The sequence below is a fragment of the Uloborus diversus genome, chromosome 3 (assembly GCF_026930045.1).
Source record: "Uloborus diversus isolate 005 chromosome 3, Udiv.v.3.1, whole genome shotgun sequence".
Lineage (NCBI taxonomy): Eukaryota > Metazoa > Arthropoda > Arachnida > Araneae > Uloboridae > Uloborus > Uloborus diversus.
In genome coordinates, this window is record NC_072733.1 from 72377260 (window position 1) to 72398209 (window position 20950).

Below are 20950 nucleotides of genomic sequence, written 5' to 3' on the forward strand. Positions count from 1 at the left end.
TTTAATGGCCAAAATCCACAACACACTCCCCTTTCTTCCGTTGGCCACCCCTAATATCTTCGTCCCTTGCCCTGTTACCACAAGTCCCTTTCAAAAGTTCGTTCTAAACGTCTTTGCAGCGGAGCGTTCTGACGCATTGTGCCGTCAACACACGAGGAATCTCACATAAGTAAAAATATTTATTTTAAAGGCTTATATTTAGCTTATATGATTTAATTGCCAGAACCCACAAATGTATACTTGCTTAGGTTTAGCCTTGAAACTTATGTGCGAAATTTATTAACAAAACTTTAGTTTTATGATTACTATTATTTCATTGCTTCTAGCAACAATTGAAAAGCGAAAGTGTGTTAAGTTTTACAGGACAACCAGAAGCAAGGGCCGTGGTAGCCCGATCGGTAGAGTGTCGGATTCGGATCCGGAGGGTCCTGAGTTCGAACCTCGATGGTCGAAGACCCACCGTCGTCATTAAAGGGGACTGGGCAACGTTAAATATGCTCGTGGTCTCAATGTCCTCCAAGTGAAACGATACCTCTGGGGGTGCCAGCACCAGATAGCTATTAGCTCCTGGACTAGTTCTAAATTCTCATTAACTGTTCGATCCGGTGATGGTGCTGCCATCTATCGGTATAAAAAGTAATGGAGGCAAGGCACTGAGTATGCAGTCCTCGATATAAATACAGTTGTAGTCAGTTGTGACTCGGAATCGGAAACCGGAAGCAAAGTGTGAAAATTATGACGGAGAAAGCAAGTACAGAAAAAGTCTTTAATAATAATAATAAAAATAAAAATTGACACATCATGAAAAATGCTTATGAAACTATATCTGCTGATTCTTATGAAAATGTACCTCCTGATTCCAAATACGACTCTCGTTCTTCCCCATCACCCACCGTTTTCTGAAGAAACCGCCCCTTTCCCCTTGGCTTCCACTTTTCGATGATTTTATGGAATGATTTTGATTTTGTGGGGGAAGAGAGACTTATTTCAACTGTTTTGTTTCCTCTGAAGGATTAGGGAGGTGAAAAAGTCAGCAACATAAACATTCGTATCAAAAGGGGGGACATACGGGGGTTTCTCCCTAAAAATATGTAAAATATTCATTTGAACCAATCTTTTTTTCTGATTTTCTTTTCACAAATTTGCAAAATATTTCACACTAACGTAAACAATGGCATCATTTATGTAAGTCATGTGCAACTATGCTCATTTGACATAAAAATATTTTTTAAAAAATGCATTAAAAAATCTTATAAAAGCCGCACCTCGCGTGTGAGTCACAATCGAGAATTGCAGCTCTTCGGCAAAGAAATTTATTTTATAAATCTGTATACAGTAGAACCTCCTTTAAGGGACACCTCCGAATAAGGGACACCTCTATTTAAGGGACATTATTTCTGGTCCCAGTCCCTTTGAATAGGGACCTCCAAGTATTTGCCTCTAATTAAGGGACACGCTATTTAAGAGACAGTCACAGAGAAAGAAATTACAAAAAATTATGTACAAGTGCATAAACAGGGTGAATTTACTGAGATTCAAGTTTTACTTTTCTTCTAAAAATTAACTGAGGAGAATTTAACATTAACATATGCTAAAGAAAAGAGTATATATTGTAAGAGTCTTTCTGAAAGTTACATGCACAATTGCCCATCAGGATATTTATTCTTGTAGGCTCAGGGCCAAAGGAGATGGCACAAACTGACTAGCTTTTTAAATAATAATTGAAATGTGAACATTAATTGTAATTCACAATGTCTTGCATTGTAAATTACGTGACATGAAGCAAATTCATGCAATGAATTACTTCAAAATAATTGATTTATGCTGCAAAATTTTGGACTTATCAAATTTTTGACTCAATTATGTTTAAAAAAATAATTAAAACTTAAAAAAATTATTAAGTGCGATTTTTATTTAGTTGTATATGAAAAATGTATAGTATTCAATTTTAACCTTTAATAACTAAGCTCATAAAAAAATCCTTATATATTATTTCTGTAGCCTGTTTTTGGTTTCTACGCCAGATTTTCCTCAATTCTTGATCGATTTCTTTGATTTACGCCTTATTTTAAAGCTTATGGTGCTGGCTACTGACGAAAAATAGACCCAAGGTCTAAAAATTGTTTTTTTCAGCCGAAAAACCTGTTTTAAAGAACCAGAATGAGGTTTTCGGTTAAACTTATAACTCTAATTTGCGCTGTGATCGACCGAGCTGAATAGCTTGATCGGCAGAGCGTTCTCTTCGTAACCAGGAGAATGAGTGTTCGGGCCCACGTCCGTACAATCTGCAACAAAAAATTAGAGAAATATCGCGCATTACATGCACACTTAATTAAGTGTATAACAACTATGAAGAAATAGAATAAACGAGAAGAAACGCTCCTTGCTGATATAAAAACTTGAAGTGACTTTGTGCTAAATTACTTCTGAATTGTACGGGTTTTTTTTTTCTTCTTTTTAAGCTTTGGCTCTGGTAAGAAAATTAAAGCATAATGTAAGCGAAAATATAAGTAACAGGTTTAAGATTTCAGACTACAATAGAATTGTTTTTTGTTCAGAAAAAAATAATAAATCGTATATTGAAATACATATTCTTCTAATGAGTTTTTGACTCTTTGTAGAAATAAAAAAATTACTACCTCAATTTAAAGGGTAATATATATAAATTTTTTCTTATTGTAAAAAAAAAAAACAAATAGCGTATCACATTTTTACTACATTTGAAAAGCTACGCTTAAAAAAGAACTTAGTTCAAATTATTTTGTATTTTAACCGTGCTGCCATCTAAGCTATAACGGTTCAAACAGCCTGCGATAACAAATTGTAAAAATTTTCAAAAATAAAAACACTTGTCAGGAAGAAAAAAAGTTTAAAATTAACCTGTGGGTTTTTTTTTTTTTTTCCGGTAGAGCGTTCGGCTATAAACTGTCTGAACTTCGGGCCAATTCGGGTTGTTCGACATAATAGCAAATTTACATTAATATTACGCATTACATGTACTCAGAACATACAACAGATAACACACTTAATGAAATAAATACAGGGGGAATGCTATTTGGTGTTTCGACTCCTTTATGCTGGCTATAGTTATCATTCAGATAAGTTGACTGCTAATCGAAGGGTATTCTTCCCTTTTTTTTAAAGCTTTGACTCGGTTCAGACCAATGAGCATAATGTAAGCATAAAAAAAGTATTAGATATACCTCAAGGGAATCCTTTTTGTGCAGAAAAACATTTTCATTGTATGCTGAAATGTAGATTTTTCTAATAGCAGTGTTCGAACTAAAAAAATTACTTATATTAAAAGAAGAGCATAGTTCAATTTATTTTGTATTTTAACCGTGCTGTTAAATGATGAACACGTGCTGCCATCTAAGTTATAACGGTTCAAGCAGCCTGCGGTAACTTATTGTAAAAATATTCAAGAATAAAAAAAATGTTTCTTCAATATCTTATCTTATATATTATTCATTTCTCATTTTAACTTATCAGGCTGGCTAATGAAGAAAAATAGACTTACGGTCGAAAAATCAAGTTTTCGAAAAAGTGTCGTGCTGTTTCAAAACCTTGATGCTGCCTGCAGTTCTTATGCATTTTTTAAAAGCAAAGTTCTAATGCAGTTTTCCATTTTCATGCAGTTTTCCATTTTTTACGTCGCTTTCGGCAAAAAAAAAAAAAAAAAAAAAAAAAAAGCCTCTGTGTGTGTGTTTATATTTTAATAAAGCTTAAAAGCACTGGACTTAGTTGTTCGGTTAAATTGATAAGTTTTTTTCGGTAGAACGTTCGGCTATAAACTATCTGAACTTCGGGCAAGTTTGGGCTGTCCGATATAATATCAAATTTATATTAGTATTACGCATTACATGTACTCATAACATACAAACGTAATAAAATAAATACAGTGGGAATGCTACTTGGTGTTTCGACTCCTTTATGCAGGCTACAGTTATCATTCGGATAAGTTGACTGTTTATCGAAGGGTCCTTTTTTTTAAGCTTTGACTACATCCAGACCATTCAGCATAATGTAAGCATAAAAAAGTATTAGATTTACCTAAAGGAAATCCTTTTTGTGCAGAAAAACATTTTCATTGTATGCTGAAATGTAGATGTTTCTAATAGCTGTGTTCGACCTTCAGTACAGAGTTTTACCCAGTAAACCTTTAATTTTTTATTCGCACGAATACGATATAAAGCATAAAAATTATTATCAACTTCATTAGCAAGAAATCATTTTCTACTCATCTGCTTTCTGCTGAAAAAAAAATACATTTTGTCTACGTTCGAACAATTACACTTAAAAAACGGACTCAGTTCAACTGGTTTTGGTTTTGAATTTTAAGTGTTCGATTAAAAGAGAAACATGTGCGGGCATTTAAGCCGTAACGGTTAAAGCAACCTTCTATGGGAAATAGTTCAATATTCAAAGATAAAAACACTTATTTTCAATCTAATTGATTACTTCTCTAGAGTGTTTGTTTCAATCGCTACGTGAGATCTTCGTCATTCTTTAATCAAATTCCATGCTTTGCGAATAATTTTAAATCGTATCATTCTGGTTAATAACAAACCATAGAAGCATGATCTTATTATTATTATTATTATTATTATTTTTTTTTTGGCAAAAAGCTTTTTTTATGTTTTTTACTACGCATTCCTTCAATGAATAGCTTTCGAAAAGGAAGGCGCAATTGTTAGGTTTGTTGGGGTGTCGGGCTGTTAATCAGAATGGCGCCAATTCGAATCCGTGCCAATAAATATCTCTTTAATGTTTCTTTTTTTCCCGTCAGATGCTCACATAGGCAGGACTGTATTTGCCACAACCTGTGTTTTTGCATGTACAATTATTGCTTTTTCACGAGTCACTACTCAGTCACACTTTTAATGATATTTATGAATGAAAATATGTACGACCAAAAGGTCAGCGATGATCAAATTATCACAATGTTGTATTTAACGAGGTTTTGTTACTGATGTCTTTAAATTTCATGCCTTCTCTTCTGCGTTCACTTTTTTTTTCATAATGTTCTTCCTTTGAAATTCTTAAAGAGCGAAATACCTTATGAAACGATTCGAAGCACAGTGCGGAGTTCCACACGGGTCGACTAGTTTATATATATTGAGTTAACACATTGCATGCATAAATTAAAATACCTCCGAAGAAGGGACACCTCTATTTAAGGGACAAAATGTCTGGTCTCATTAGTGTCCCTTATTCAGAGGTTCTACTGTGTATAAAATAGTTTGTCCTGACTGATAATCAGTGCACAGCCAAAACCACTGAGGCTAGAAAGCTAGAATTTGGAACGTAGGTTACTTTTATAACGTAAGCGCGTGCTAAGAAAGGATTTTTAGAAATTTCAATTTTAAGGGGGTGAAATGGGATTTGGAACGTTCCGCACTCACATGCAAAATTCTGAAGAACGGGTCGAACCAGGTATAAAAAAATTCGAAATTTTACTAGGGTTACGAATGTTTCAGCCTCATCCACGTAGGATGCTAATCAACGGAGATATTAACTAAAAACTTAATTTTTTCGTCTAACTGAACATGCGTCTATGCCAAGAAATGGTCTGATTTTTTCGGTTTTTGTACCGTTCGAAAGCTTATAAAAATAATCATTTCAAAAATATGTACAAAGATTACAGCTGCAGACATCAAAAAATGACTACAAAAAAAAATATAAGCATTTGAAGTGAAAATTAATTTATTTCAAAAAGAAATTGCTTCCTCCATTTTTTGCTCGAGATTTATTTTAGCTTGAAAAAAGCTGAATAATGTTATTTGTTGCTACTTTTTGCTTGAGTATAAAGAAATAAAATTTCTTGCAATTGGTTTTTAACGCATTTTAAGCTTTCTCTGTGTGTGTGTGTGTGTGTGCGTGCGTCCGAGCAAGCATGTGCGTATGTATTTATGTATTTATTTTTCCATCCATCCATCCATCCATCCATGCATCCATATCCATCCATCCATCCATCCATGCATCCATTCCTCTCCATCCATACGTCTCCATCCATCCATGCATACATCCTTCCATCTTCATCCATCCATCCATCTCCACCCATCCATGCATCCATCCATCTCCATCCATCCATCTCCATCCCATCCATCGATACATCCATCTATCGTACCGCGCCAGCTCGTGTAAGCGTACGTACCCTCGTGCGTGCTACCGCGCTAGCGTGTGTAAGCGTGAGTACCCTTGCGCGTGCTGGCGGGCTAGCGCGTGTAAGCGTACGTACCTTTGTGCGTGCTAGCGGGCTAGCGCGTGTAAGCGTACGTACCTTTGTGCGGGCTAGCGCGGGTAAGCGTACGTACCTTTGTGCGTGCTTGCGGGCTAGCACGTGTAAACGTACGTAGATTTGTGCGTGCTAGCGGGCTAGCGCGTGTAAGCGTACGTACCTTTGTGCGTTCTAGCGCGAGTAAGCGTACGTACCTTTGTGCGTGCTAGCGGGCTAGAGCGTATAAGCGAACGTACCTTTGTGCGGGCTAGCGCGTGTAAGCGTACGTATCCTTGTGCGTGGTAGCGGGCTAGCACGTGTAAGCGTACGTACCTTTGTGCGTGCTAGCGGGCTAGCACGTGTAAGCGTACGTACCTTTGTGCGTGCTAGCGGGCTAGCGCGTGTACGCGTACGTACATTTGTGCGTGCTTGCGGGCTAGCGCGTATAAGCGTACATAACTTTGTGCGTGCTAGGGGGCTAGCGCGTGTAAGCGTACGTACCTTTGAGCGATCTAGCGCGTGTAAGCGTACGTACCTTTGTGTGTGCTAGCGCAGGTAAGCGTACTTACCTTTGTGCGTGCTTGTGGACTAGCACGTGTAAGCGTACGTAGATTTGTGCGTGCTAGCGGGCTAGCGCGTGTAAGCGTACGTACCTTTGTGCGGTCTAGCGCGAGCAAGCGTACGTACCTTTGTGCGGTCTAGCGCGTGTAAGCGTACGTACCTTTGTGTGAGCTAGGGCGTGTAAGCGTACGTACCTTTGTGCGTGCTAGCGGGCTAGCGCGGGAAAGCGTACGTACCTTTGTGCGTGCTTGCGGGCTAGCACGTGTAAGCGTACGTAGATTTAGGCGTGCTAGCGGGCTAGCGCGTGTAAGCGTACGTACCTTTGTGCAGTCTAGCGCGAGTAAGCGTACGTACCTTTGTGCGGTCTAGCGCGAGTAAGCGTACGTACCTTTGTGCGGGCTAGCGCGTGCAAGCGTACGTACCTTTGTGCGTGCTAGTGGGCTAGCGCGGGTAAGCGTACGTAGATTTGTGCGTGCTAGCGGGCTAGCGCGTGTAAGCGTACGTACCTTTGTGCGGTCTAGCGCGTGTAAGCGTACGTACCTTTGTGCGGTCTAGCGCGTGTGGGCGTACGTACCTTTGTGCGGGCTAGCGCGTGTAAGCGTACGTACCTTTGTGCGCGCTAGCGGGCTAGCGCGGGTAAGCGTACGTACCTTTGTGCGTGCTTGCGGGCTAGCGCGGGTAAGCGTACGTACCTTTGTGCGTGCTTGCGGGCTAACACGTGTAAGCGTACGTACTTTTGTGCGTTCTAGCGCGAGTAAGCGTACGTACCTTTTTGCGTGCTAGCGGGCTAGAGCGCATAAGCCAACGTACCTTTGTGCGGGCTAGCGCGTGTAAGCGTACGTATCTTTGTGCGTGGTAGCGGGCTAGCACGTGTAAGCGTACGTACCTTTGTGCGTGCGAGCGGGCTAGCGCGTGTAAGCGTACGTACCTTTGTGCGGGCTAGCGCGTGTAAGCGTACGTACCTTTGTGCGTGCTTGCGGGCTAGCGCGTATAAGCGTACATAACTTTGTGCGTGCTAGGGGGCTAGCGCGTGTAAGCGTACGTACCTTTGTGCGTGGTTGCGGGCTAGCGCGTGTAAGCGTACGTACCTTTCTGCGTTCTAGCGCGAGTAAGCGTACGTACCTTTGTGCGTGCTAGCGGGCTAGCACGTGTAAGCGTACGTACCTGTGTGCGTGCTAGCGGTCTATCGCGTGTAAGCGTACGTACCTTTGTGCGTGCTAGCGCGTGTAAGCGTACGTACCTTTGTGCGTGCTTGCGGGCTACCGCATGCAAGCGTACGCACCTTTGTGCGTGCTAGGGGGCTAGCGTGTGTAAGCGTACGTACCTTTGTGCGTGCTAGCGGGCTAGCGCGTGTAAGCGAACGTACCTTTGTGCGTGCTAGCGGGCTAGCGCCTGTAAGCGTACGTACTTTTGTGCGTGCAAGTGGGCTAGCGCGTGTAAGCATACGTACCTTTGTGCGTGCTAGCGGGCTAGCGCGTGTAAGCGTAGTGACCTTTGTGCGTGCTAGCGGGCTAGCGCGTGTAAGCGTACGTACCTTTGTACGGGCTAGCGCGTGTAAGCGTACGTAGCTTTGTGCGTGCTTGCGGGCTAGCGCGTATAAGCGTACATAACTTTGTGCGTGCTAGGGGGCTAGCGCGTGTAAGCGTACGTACCTTTGTGCGTGGTAGCGGGCTAGCGCGTGTAAGCGTACGTACCTTTCTGCGTTCTAGCGCGAGTAAGCGTACGTACCTTTGTGCGTGCTAGCGGGCTAGCACGTGTAAGCGTACGTACCTGTGTGCGTGCTAGCGGTCTATCGCGTGTAAGCGTACGTTCCTTTGTGCGTGCTAGCGCGTGTAAGCGTACGTACCTTTGTGCGTGCTTGCGGGCTAGCGCATGCAAGCGTACGCACCTTTGTGCGTGCTAGGGGGCTAGCGTGTGTAAGCGTACGTACCTTTGTGCGTGCTAGCGGGCTAGCGCGTGTCAGAGTACGTACCTTTGTGCGTGCTAGCGGGCTAGCGCGTGTCAGCGTAAGTACCTTTGTGCGTGCTAGCGGGCTAGCGCGTGTAAGCGTACGTACCTTTGTGCGTGCTAGCGGGCTAGCGCGTGTAAGCGTACGTACCTTTGTGCGTGTTAGCGGGCTAGCGCGTGTAAGCGTACGTACCTTTGTGCGTGCTAGCGGGCTAGCGCGTGTAAGCGTACCTACCTTTGCGCGTGCTAGCGGGCTAGCGCGTGTAAAAGTACGTACCTTTGTGCGTGCTAGCGGGCTAGCGCGTGTAAGCGTACGTACCTTTGTGCGTGCTAGCGGGCTAGCGCGTGTAAGCGTACGTACCTTTGTGCGTGCTAGCGGGATAGCGCGTGTAAGCGTACGTAACTTTTTGCGTGCTAGCGGGCTAGCGCGTGTAAGCGAACGTACCTTTGTGCGTGCTAGCGGGCTAGCGCCTGTAAGCGTACGTACTTTTGTGCGTGCAAGTGGGCTAGCGCGTGTAAGCATACGTACCTTTGTGCGTGCTAGCGGGCTAGCGCGTGTAAGCGTACGTACCTTTGTGCGTGCTAGCGGGCTAGCGCGTGTAAGCGTACGTACCTTTGTACGGGCTAGCGCGTGTAAGCGTACGTACCTTTGTACGGGCTAGCGCGTGTAAGCGTACGTAGCTTTGTGCGTGCTTGCGGGCTAGCGCGTATAAGCGTACATAACTTTGTGCGTGCTAGGGGGCTAGCACGTGTAAGCGTACGTACCTTTGTGCGTGGTAGCGGCTAGCGCGTGTAAGCGTACGTACCTTTGTGCGTGGTAGCGGACTAACGCGTGTAAGCGTACGTACCTGTGAGCGTGCTAGCGGTCTATCGCGTGTAAGGATACCTACCTTTGTGCGTGCTGGCGCGTGTAAGCGTACGTACCTTTGTGCGTGCAAGCGGACTAGCGCGGGTAAGCGTACGTACCTTTGTGCGTGCTTGCGGGCTAGTACGTGTAAGCGTCGTAGATTTGTGCGTGCTAGCGGGCTAGCGCGTGTAAGCGTACGTACCTTTGTGCGGTCTAGCGCGAGTAAGCGTACGTACCTTTGTGCGGTCTAGCGCGTGTAAGCGTACGTACCTTTGTGCGAGCTAGCGCGTGTAAGCGTACGTACCTTTGTGCGTGCAAGCGGGCTAGCGCGGGTAAGCGTACGTACCTTTGTGCGTGCTTGCGGGCTAGCACGTGTAAGCGTACGTAGATTTAGGCGTACTAGCGGGCTAGCGCGTGCAAGCGTAAGTACCTTTGCGCGGTCTAGCGCGTGTAAGCGTACGTAACCTTGGGCCCTACAACGTAAGTAACGTTCCATTCTGGTGACGACGTTTTCTCCCTCACGGAAACCGAGTACAACCGAGAAAATAGTCGGTTCCTCCCATTTGCTCTTACCACCATTGTATCGAGTGAGTATTTTGTCACTGTTTCCAGCGTTCCGAGAACTACTCGTGACGCGGGAAAGGAATCTCTTCAGTCGGACTGGAGTTCTTTTTCCTACGGCAAAAGAGGCTGGCAAATTCGTTTCCCACGGCATTTGCGGTTTCCCGTACTTATTGAGTTTTTTCGTCCACAGCAACGGGGATCCGCAACTTCTAATTCCACGGCGTTTCGGGATCCGAGGAGTTATCTCATGGCCAAACAAATTGGCAGATACATTTCTTGATGTGTCATAACCAACTTTTTTTTTCTTTTGTGTTTACACGCATTTTATTAATTTTATTTTTGGCTTATTCTTTTCTTTTAAAAATATTCTTTTCGAAAGAATACTTTAAAATACAAAGTGCCTTTTTGTTTAAAGTACATCAGCTTTCAAAACCTTTTCACCGTAAGTAAGCGGATAAAATTTGACAATGGTCTGGTTTTAAGATTATTCCCCCCCCCCCCCACCAAATTGTTGACAATGTAGTCTCATCCTTACGGTTATGTATCGTAAATTTAGAAAATCAGATTTGCTTCGGTTGCTTTAGTTTGAAACTAGTGACTGTTAATATTCGTTTACACCAAAGAATTCTCTTTTGGCATGAACTTTCATGCGCCACATATTTAGGTGGAATCTGTTTAATAATTAAAAAAAAAAAAAAAAAAAACTTGTAAGCAATTGTAATATTTTTGAAAAAACAAACGATGGACTCCCTCTTGATTATCTTTAAAAAGCAAAACAAAGGGCCTTTTAAGAACTATTTGACAGAATTTTTTTGGTTCATAATTATCCCACTAGAAACCGTGAAAACATTATACCTATTAACGCAAAAACAGATCTATTGTTTAATGGCATTTACTCTTACGGACCAAGATTGTGGACACCTTACCCAATTTTTTAAAAACCATTAATAATCGAAATTTGTTGAAGAAAAGGCTAAAACTTTTTATACTCAATTTCTACTGCAGTCAATTTAGGATAAAGTAGCATATTTGTAATAGTATACCTGAGTTCCGTTATAAAATCAGACGTACTTTATTGCATTGCTTGTGTTGTGTTTATGTGTTCTTTTTATGATTATGCATTTATTTTTTGTTAATTCTATCTTGTTATAAACTGGCCCTAAATTAAGTGCTTTTCAGAGTGGTGGGAGGTAGTCAGGCTACTGTCATAGCCTTTACTCTCATCTACTCAATTAAGGATTTTCAAATAGACAGAGTGAAATTTATTTAAAAGATAAAGAAACTTTTTTTTCATTTAATGCAAATTTGAAGAATAATGGATAAATAATAAAGCTGGGGAACTCAAAAACGATCGTCTTGAATTGACTGCAATGTCCTTTCTCATTACTTCTAATGAAAAGACAGTGGTCCAGCAAATCAATTTGGCTAGTAGTGTATAACTTATAACTTAACATGAAAAGTGCTGTGGGTTTTAAACTTTATTTCTTTTAATTACATGGAAAGTATTTCGCGTTGATTTTGTACCGCGGTTACAACAAAACAATACGTAAACATACTGCTTAAAAGCGGGAATGCGACGGAAAAAAAATGAATGCAATTTGATTCGAAAAATAAAGTTTTATATTTTATGAAATGTAAAATTAAAAATATTTGGTTGGTGAAAAATTTCTAAGGATCTTGAGGTTCTATTAAAATGATCAAATGTCATACCCTACTATTTTTTAAGACAAAACTAATTGTAAAATGACAAAAAATAAGGGGGGGGAGTGTAAAAATATTCTCAGTTATTAGAGAACGTCTATATGTAGAGCAGCGTTGCTTAACGCCGCAAAACTGAATCCAGCAATATGCATGTCAAAATTATCAAATCATGTAATTTAAAGGCAGAAACACCAATATGTAAACCAAGAAATGAGTTATTTCTCGCGATCGATATTGTTAAAAAGTGCATCTAGTTGCCCTCATCATAATTAACATTCGTTTAAAAACATCCATATTCGGGGAATGAGCCTAAGAAAAATATGTTCGTGCTACTTTATTCCGAAAAACATGTTCATAAAATTTTGAAAACGAAAATATTTAACTTAAATTATTAACCGATTTAAACAATGCGTCAGTGTTTAATAAAAAACATATTCCTATAATAATATTACTATTATTAAAAGTAACTTGGCTGCAATATTGCCTAGAGTCCTCCTCTTGTAAAATTACGACCATTAGAATTCCCACAATTGCAAAATTTCCATTACTACGCAAGTGAAACAGCCGCCGCCATCTTGACTAGGAAGCACTTCTCACCTCCCGAGAAAGCCTACTCACCACCTGCCACCCGGGTGAAAACGAGAACGGTCCTTCTCGGCAGCTAAAGTCGACAGCAAGACGTTTAGGATAGCTTCATGGTAGGGAGAAATGGTGCGTCACGGAAAGTGACGTCACGCACGGCGAAAAACTGGTTTTCTGACCAGTTTCTCGTTAACGACTCCCTTCTAGATACGATCATTGTAAGGCCCTGCGGTCTAGCGCGTGTAAGCGTACGTATCTTTGTGCGGGCTATCGCGTGTAAGCGTACGTACCTTTGTGCGTGCTAGCGGGCTAGCGCGGGTAAGCGTACGTATCTTTGTGCGTGGTAGCGGGCTAGCACGTGTAAGCGTACGTACCTTTGTGCGTGCTAGCGGGCTAGCGCGTGTAAGTGTACGTACCTTTGTGCGGGCTAGCGCGTGTAAGCGTACGTACCTTTGTGCGTGGTACCGGGCTAGCGCGTGTAAGCGTGCGTTTCTTTGTGCGTGATAGCGGACTAGCGCGTGTAAGCGTACGTACCTGTGTGCGTGCTAGCGGTCTATCGCGTGTAAGCGTACGTACCTTTGTGCGTGCTAGCGCGTGTAAGCGTACGTACCTTTGTGCCTGCTTGCGGTTTAGCGCGTGCAAGCGTACGTACCTTTGTACGTGCTAGGGGGCTAGCGCGTGTAAGCGTACGTACCTTTGTGCGGGCTAGCGCGTGTAAGCGTACGTACCTTTGTGCGTGCTAGCGGGATAACGCGTGTAAGCGTACGTACCTTTGTGCGTTCTAGCGCGAGTAAGCGTACGTACCTTTGAGCGTGCTAGCAGGCTAGAGCGTATAAGCGAACGTACCTTTGTGCGGGCTAGGGCGTGTAAGCGTACCTATCCTTGTGCGTGGTAGCGGGCTAGCACGTGTAAGCGTACGTACCTTTGTGCGTGCTAGCGGGCTAGCGCGTGTAAGCGTACGTACCTTTGTGCGTGCTGGCGGGCTAGCGCGTGTAAGCGTACGTACCTTTGTGCGGGCTAGCGCGTGTACGCGTACGTACCTTTGTGCGTGCTAGCGGGCTAGCGCGGGTAAGCGTACGTACCTTTGTGCGTGGTTGCGGGCTAGCACGTGTAAGCGTACGTAGATTTGTGCGTGCTAGCGGGCTAGCGCGTGTAAGCGTACGTACCTTTGTGCGTTCTAGCGCGAGTAAGCGTGTGTATGTTTGTGCGTGCTAACGGGCTAGAGCGTATAATCATACGTACCTTTGTGCGTGCTAGCGGGCTAGCGCGTGTAAGCGTACGTACCTTTGTGCGTTCTAGCGCGAGTAAGCGTACGTACCTTTGTGCGTGCTAGCGGGCTAGCACGTGTAAGCGTTCGTAGATTTCTGAGTGCTAGCGGGCTAGCGCGTGTAAGCATACGTACCTTTGTGCGTTCTAGCGCGAGTAAGCGTACGTACCTTTGAGCGTGCTAGCGGGCTAGAGCGTATAAGCGAACGTACCTTTGTGCGGGCTAGCGCGTGTAAGCGTACGTATCCTTGTGCGTGGTAGCGGGCTAGCACGTGTAAGCGTACGTACCTTTGTGCGTGCGAGCGGGCTAGCGCGTGTAAGCGTACGTACCTTTGTGCGTGCTAGCGGGATAGCGCGTGTAAGCGAACGTACCTTTGTGCGTGCTAGCGGGCTAGCGCGTGTAAGCGTACGTACCTGTGAGCGTGCTAGCGGTCTATCGCGTGTAAGGGTACGTACTTTTGTGCGTGCTAGCGCGTGTAAGCGTACGTACCTTTGTACGTGCTAGGGGGCTAGCGCGTGTAAGCGTACGTACCTTTGTGCGTGCTAGCGGGTTAGCGCGTGTAAGCGTACGTACATTTGTGCGTGCTAGCGGGCTAGCGCGTGTCAGCGTAAGTACCTTTGTGCGTGCTAGCGGGATAGCGCGTGTAAGCGTACGTACCTTTGTGCGTGCTAGCGGGCTAGCGCGTGTCAGCGTAAGTACCTTTGTGCGTGCTAGCGGGCTAGCGCGTGTAAGCGTACGTACCTTTGTGCGTGTTAGCGGGCTAGCGCGTGTAAGCGTACGTACCTTTGTGCGTTCTAGCGCGAGTAAGCGTACGTACCTTTGTGCGTGCTTGCGGGCTAGCACGTGTAAACGTACGTAGATTTGTGCGTGCTAGCGGGCTAGCGCGTGTAAGCGTACGTACCTTTGTGCGTTCTAGCGCGAGTAAGCGTACGTACCTTTGTGCGTGCTAGCGGGCTAGAGCGTATAAGCGAACGTACCTTTGTGCGGGCTAGCGCGTGTAAGCGTACGTATCCTTGTGCGTGCTAGCGGGCTAGCACGTGTAAGCGTACGTACCTTTGTGCGTGCTAGCGGGCTAGCGCGTGTACGCGTACGTACATTTGTGCGTGCTTGCGGGCTAGCGCGTATAAGCGTACATAACTTTGTGCGTGCTAGGGGGCTAGCGCGTGTAAGCGTACGTACCTTTGAGCGATCTAGCGCGTGTAAGCGTACGTACCTTTGTGTGTGCTAGCGCAGGTAAGCGTACTTACCTTTGTGCGTGCTTGTGGACTAGCACGTGTAAGCGTACGTAGATTTGTGCGTGCTAGCGGGCTAGCGCGTGTAAGCGTACGTACCTTTGTGCGGTTTAGCGCGAGCAAGCGTACGTACCTTTGTGCGGTCTAGCGCGTGTAAGCGTACGTACCTTTGTGTGAGCTAGGGCGTGTAAGCGTACGTACCTTTGTGCGTGCTAGCGGGCTAGCGCGGGAAAGCGTACGTACCTTTGTGCGTGCTTGCGGGCTAGCACGTGTAAGCGTACGTAGATTTAGGCGTGCTAGCGGGCTAGCGCTTGTAAGCGTACGTACCTTTGTGCAGTCTAGCGCGAGTAAGCGTACGTACCTTTGTGCGGTCTAGCGCGAGTAAGCGTACGTACCTTTGTGCGGGCTAGCGCGTGCAAGCGTACGTACCTTTGTGCGTGCTAGTGGGCTAGCGCGGGTAAGCGTACGTAGATTTGTGCGTGCTAGCGGGCTAGCGCGTGTAAGCGTACGTACCTTTGTGCGGTCTAGCGCGTGTAAGCGTACGTACCTTTGTGCGGTCTAGCGCGTGTGGGCGTACGTACCTTTGTGCGGGCTAGCGCGTGTAAGCGTACGTACCTTTGTGCGCGCTAGCGGGCTAGCGCGGGTAAGCGTACGTACCTTTGTGCGTGCTTGCGGGCTAGCGCGGGTAAGCGTACGTACCTTTGTGCGTGCTTGCGGGCTAACACGTGTAAGCGTACGTACTTTTGTGCGTTCTAGCGCGAGTAAGCGTACGTACCTTTTTGCGTGCTAGCGGGCTAGAGCGCATAAGCCAACGTACCTTTGTGCGGGCTAGCGCGTGTAAGCGTACGTATCTTTGTGCGTGGTAGCGGGCTAGCACGTGTAAGCGTACGTACCTTTGTGCGTGCGAGCGGGCTAGCGCGTGTAAGCGTACGTACCTTTGTGCGGGCTAGCGCGTGTAAGCGTACGTACCTTTGTGCGTGCTTGCGGGCTAGCGCGTATAAGCGTACATAACTTTGTGCGTGCTAGGGGGCTAGCGCGTGTAAGCGTACGTACCTTTGTGCGTGGTTGCGGGCTAGCGCGTGTAAGCGTACGTACCTTTCTGCGTTCTAGCGCGAGTAAGCGTACGTACCTTTGTGCGTGCTAGCGGGCTAGCACGTGTAAGCGTACGTACCTGTGTGCGTGCTAGCGGTCTATCGCGTGTAAGCGTACGTACCTTTGTGCGTGCTAGCGCGTGTAAGCGTACGTACCTTTGTGCGTGCTTGCGGGCTACCGCATGCAAGCGTACGCACCTTTGTGCGTGCTAGGGGGCTAGCGTGTGTAAGCGTACGTACCTTTGTGCGTGCTAGCGGGCTAGCGCGTGTAAGCGAACGTACCTTTGTGCGTGCTAGCGGGCTAGCGCCTGTAAGCGTACGTACTTTTGTGCGTGCAAGTGGGCTAGCGCGTGTAAGCATACGTACCTTTGTGCGTGCTAGCGGGCTAGCGCGTGTAAGCGTAGTGACCTTTGTGCGTGCTAGCGGGCTAGCGCGTGTAAGCGTACGTACCTTTGTACGGGCTAGCGCGTGTAAGCGTACGTAGCTTTGTGCGTGCTTGCGGGCTAGCGCGTATAAGCGTACATAACTTTGTGCGTGCTAGGGGGCTAGCGCGTGTAAGCGTACGTACCTTTGTGCGTGGTAGCGGGCTAGCGCGTGTAAGCGTACGTACCTTTCTGCGTTCTAGCGCGAGTAAGCGTACGTACCTTTGTGCGTGCTAGCGGGCTAGCACGTGTAAGCGTACGTACCTGTGTGCGTGCTAGCGGTCTATCGCGTGTAAGCGTACGTTCCTTTGTGCGTGCTAGCGCGTGTAAGCGTACGTACCTTTGTGCGTGCTTGCGGGCTAGCGCATGCAAGCGTACGCACCTTTGTGCGTGCTAGGGGGCTAGCGTGTGTAAGCGTACGTACCTTTGTGCGTGCTAGCGGGCTAGCGCGTGTCAGAGTACGTACCTTTGTGCGTGCTAGCGGGCTAGCGCGTGTCAGCGTAAGTACCTTTGTGCGTGCTAGCGGGCTAGCGCGTGTAAGCGTACGTACCTTTGTGCGTGCTAGCGGGCTAGCGCGTGTAAGCGTACGTACCTTTGTGCGTGTTAGCGGGCTAGCGCGTGTAAGCGTACGTACCTTTGTGCGTGCTAGCGGGCTAGCGCGTGTAAGCGTACCTACCTTTGCGCGTGCTAGCGGGCTAGCGCGTGTAAAAGTACGTACCTTTGTGCGTGCTAGCGGGCTAGCGCGTGTAAGCGTACGTACCTTTGTGCGTGCTAGCGGGCTAGCGCGTGTAAGCGTACGTACCTTTGTGCGTGCTAGCGGGATAGCGCGTGTAAGCGTACGTAACTTTTTGCGTGCTAGCGGGCTAGCGCGTGTAAGCGAACGTACCTTTGTGCGTGCTAGCGGGCTAGCGCCTGTAAGCGTACGTACTTTTGTGCGTGCAAGTGGGCTAGCGCGTGTAAGCATACGTACCTTTGTGCGTGCTAGCGGGCTAGCGCGTGTAAGCGTACGTACCTTTGTGCGTGCTAGCGGGCTAGCGCGTGTAAGCGTACGTACCTTTGTACGGGCTAGCGCGTGTAAGCGTACGTACCTTTGTACGGGCTAGCGCGTGTAAGCGTACGTAGCTTTGTGCGTGCTTGCGGGCTAGCGCGTATAAGCGTACATAACTTTGTGCGTGCTAGGGGGCTAGCACGTGTAAGCGTACGTACCTTTGTGCGTGGTAGCGGCTAGCGCGTGTAAGCGTACGTACCTTTGTGCGTGGTAGCGGACTAACGCGTGTAAGCGTACGTACCTGTGAGCGTGCTAGCGGTCTATCGCGTGTAAGGATACCTACCTTTGTGCGTGCTGGCGCGTGTAAGCGTACGTACCTTTGTGCGTGCAAGCGGACTAGCGCGGGTAAGCGTACGTACCTTTGTGCGTGCTTGCGGGCTAGTACGTGTAAGCGTCGTAGATTTGTGCGTGCTAGCGGGCTAGCGCGTGTAAGCGTACGTACCTTTGTGCGGTCTAGCGCGAGTAAGCGTACGTACCTTTGTGCGGTCTAGCGCGTGTAAGCGTACGTACCTTTGTGCGAGCTAGCGCGTGTAAGCGTACGTACCTTTGTGCGTGCAAGCGGGCTAGCGCGGGTAAGCGTACGTACCTTTGTGCGTGCTTGCGGGCTAGCACGTGTAAGCGTACGTAGATTTAGGCGTACTAGCGGGCTAGCGCGTGCAAGCGTAAGTACCTTTGCGCGGTCTAGCGCGTGTAAGCGTACGTAACCTTGGGCCCTACAACGTAAGTAACGTTCCATTCTGGTGACGACGTTTTCTCCCTCACGGAAACCGAGTACAACCGAGAAAATAGTCGGTTCCTCCCATTTGCTCTTACCACCATTGTATCGAGTGAGTATTTTGTCACTGTTTCCAGCGTTCCGAGAACTACTCGTGACGCGGGAAAGGAATCTCTTCAGTCGGACTGGAGTTCTTTTTCCTACGGCAAAAGAGGCTGGCAAATTCGTTTCCCACGGCATTTGCGGTTTCCCGTACTTATTGAGTTTTTTCGTCCACAGCAACGGGGATCCGCAACTTCTAATTCCACGGCGTTTCGGGATCCGAGGAGTTATCTCATGGCCAAACAAATTGGCAGATACATTTCTTGATGTGTCATAACCAACTTTTTTTTTCTTTTGTGTTTACACGCATTTTATTAATTTTATTTTTGGCTTATTCTTTTCTTTTAAAAATATTCTTTTCGAAAGAATACTTTAAAATACAAAGTGCCTTTTTGTTTAAAGTACATCAGCTTTCAAAACCTTTTCACCGTAAGTAAGCGGATAAAATTTGACAATGGTCTGGTTTTAAGATTATTCCCCCCCCCCCCCCCCACCAAATTGTTGACAATGTAGTCTCATCCTTACGGTTATGTATCGTAAATTTAGAAAATCAGATTTGCTTCGGTTGCTTTAGTTTGAAACTAGTGACTGTTAATATTCGTTTACACCAAAGAATTCTCTTTTGGCATGAACTTTCATGCGCCACATATTTAGGTGGAATCTGTTTAATAATTAAAAAAAAAAAAAAAAAAAACTTGTAAGCAATTGTAATATTTTTGAAAAAACAAACGATGGACTCCCTCTTGATTATCTTTAAAAAGCAAAACAAAGGGCCTTTTAAGAACTATTTGACAGAATTTTTTTGGTTCATAATTATCCCACTAGAAACCGTGAAAACATTATACCTATTAACGCAAAAACAGATCTATTGTTTAATGGCATTTACTCTTACGGACCAAGATTGTGGACACCTTACCCAATTTTTTAAAAACCATTAATAATCGAAATTTGTTGAAGAAAAGGCTAAAACTTTTTATACTCAATTTCTACTGCAGTCAATTTAGGATAAAGTAGCATATTTGTAATAGTATACCTGAGTTCCGTTATAAAATCAGACGTACTTTATTGCATTGCTTGTGTTGTGTTTATGTGTTCTTTTTATGATTATGCATTTATTTTTTGTTAATTCTATCTTGTTATAAACTGGCCCTAAATTAAGTGCTTTTCAGAGTGGTGGGAGGTAGTCAGGCTACTGTCATAGCCTTTACTCTCATCTACTCAATTAAGGATTTTCAAATAGACAGAGTGAAATTTATTTAAAAGATAAAGAAACTTTTTTTTCATTTAATGCAAATTTGAAGAATAATGGATAAATAATAAAGCTGGGGAACTCAAAAACGATCGTCTTGAATTGACTGCAATGTCCTTTCTCATTACTTCTAATGAAAAGACAGTGGTCCAGCAAATCAATTTGGCTAGTAGTGTATAACTTATAACTTAACATGAAAAGTGCTGTGGGTTTTAAACTTTATTTCTTTTAATTACATGGAAAGTATTTCGCGTTGATTTTGTACCGCGGTTACAACAAAACAATACGTAAACATACTGCTTAAAAGCGGGAATGCGACGGAAAAAAAATGAATGCAATTTGATTCGAAAAATAAAGTTTTATATTTTATGAAATGTAAAATTAAAAATATTTGGTTGGTGAAAAATTTCTAAGGATCTTGAGGTTCTATTAAAATGATCAAATGTCATACCCTACTATTTTTTAAGACAAAACTAATTGTAAAATGACAAAAAATAAGGGGGGGGAGTGTAAAAATATTCTCAGTTATTAGAGAACGTCTATATGTAGAGCAGCGTTGCTTAACGCCGCAAAACTGAATCCAGCAATATGCATGTCAAAATTATCAAATCATGTAATTTAAAGGCAGAAACACCAATATGTAAACCAAGAAATGAGTTATTTCTCGCGATCGATATTGTTAAAAAGTGCATCTAGTTGCCCTCATCATAATTAACATTCGTTTAAAAACATCCATATTCGGGGAATGAGCCTAAGAAAAATATGTTCGTGCTACTTTATTCCGAAAAACATGTTCATAAAATTTTGAAAACGAAAATATTTAACTTAAATTATTAACCGATTTAAACAATGCGTCAGTGTTTAATAAAAAACATATTCCTATAATAATATTACTATTATTAAAAGTAACTTGGCTGCAATATTGCCTAGAGTCCTCCTCTTGTAAAATTACGACCATTAGAATTCCCACAATTGCAAAATTTCCATTACTACGCAAGTGAAACAGCCGCCGCCATCTTGACTAGGAAGCACTTCTCACCTCCCGAGAAAGCCTACTCACCACCTGCCACCCGGGTGAAAACGAGAACGGTCCTTCTCGGCAGCTAAAGTCGACAGCAAGACGTTTAGGATAGCTTCATGGTAGGGAGAAATGGTGCGTCACGGAAAGTGACGTCACGCACGGCGAAAAACTGGTTTTCTGACCAGTTTCTCGTTAACGACTCCCTTCTAGATACGATCATTGTAAGGCCCTGCGGTCTAGCGCGTGTAAGCGTACGTATCTTTGTGCGGGCTATCGCGTGTAAGCGTACGTATCTTTGTGCGTGGTAGCGGGCTAGCACGTGTAAGCGTACGTACCTTTGTGCGTGCTAGCGGGCTAGCGCGTGTAAGTGTACGTACCTTT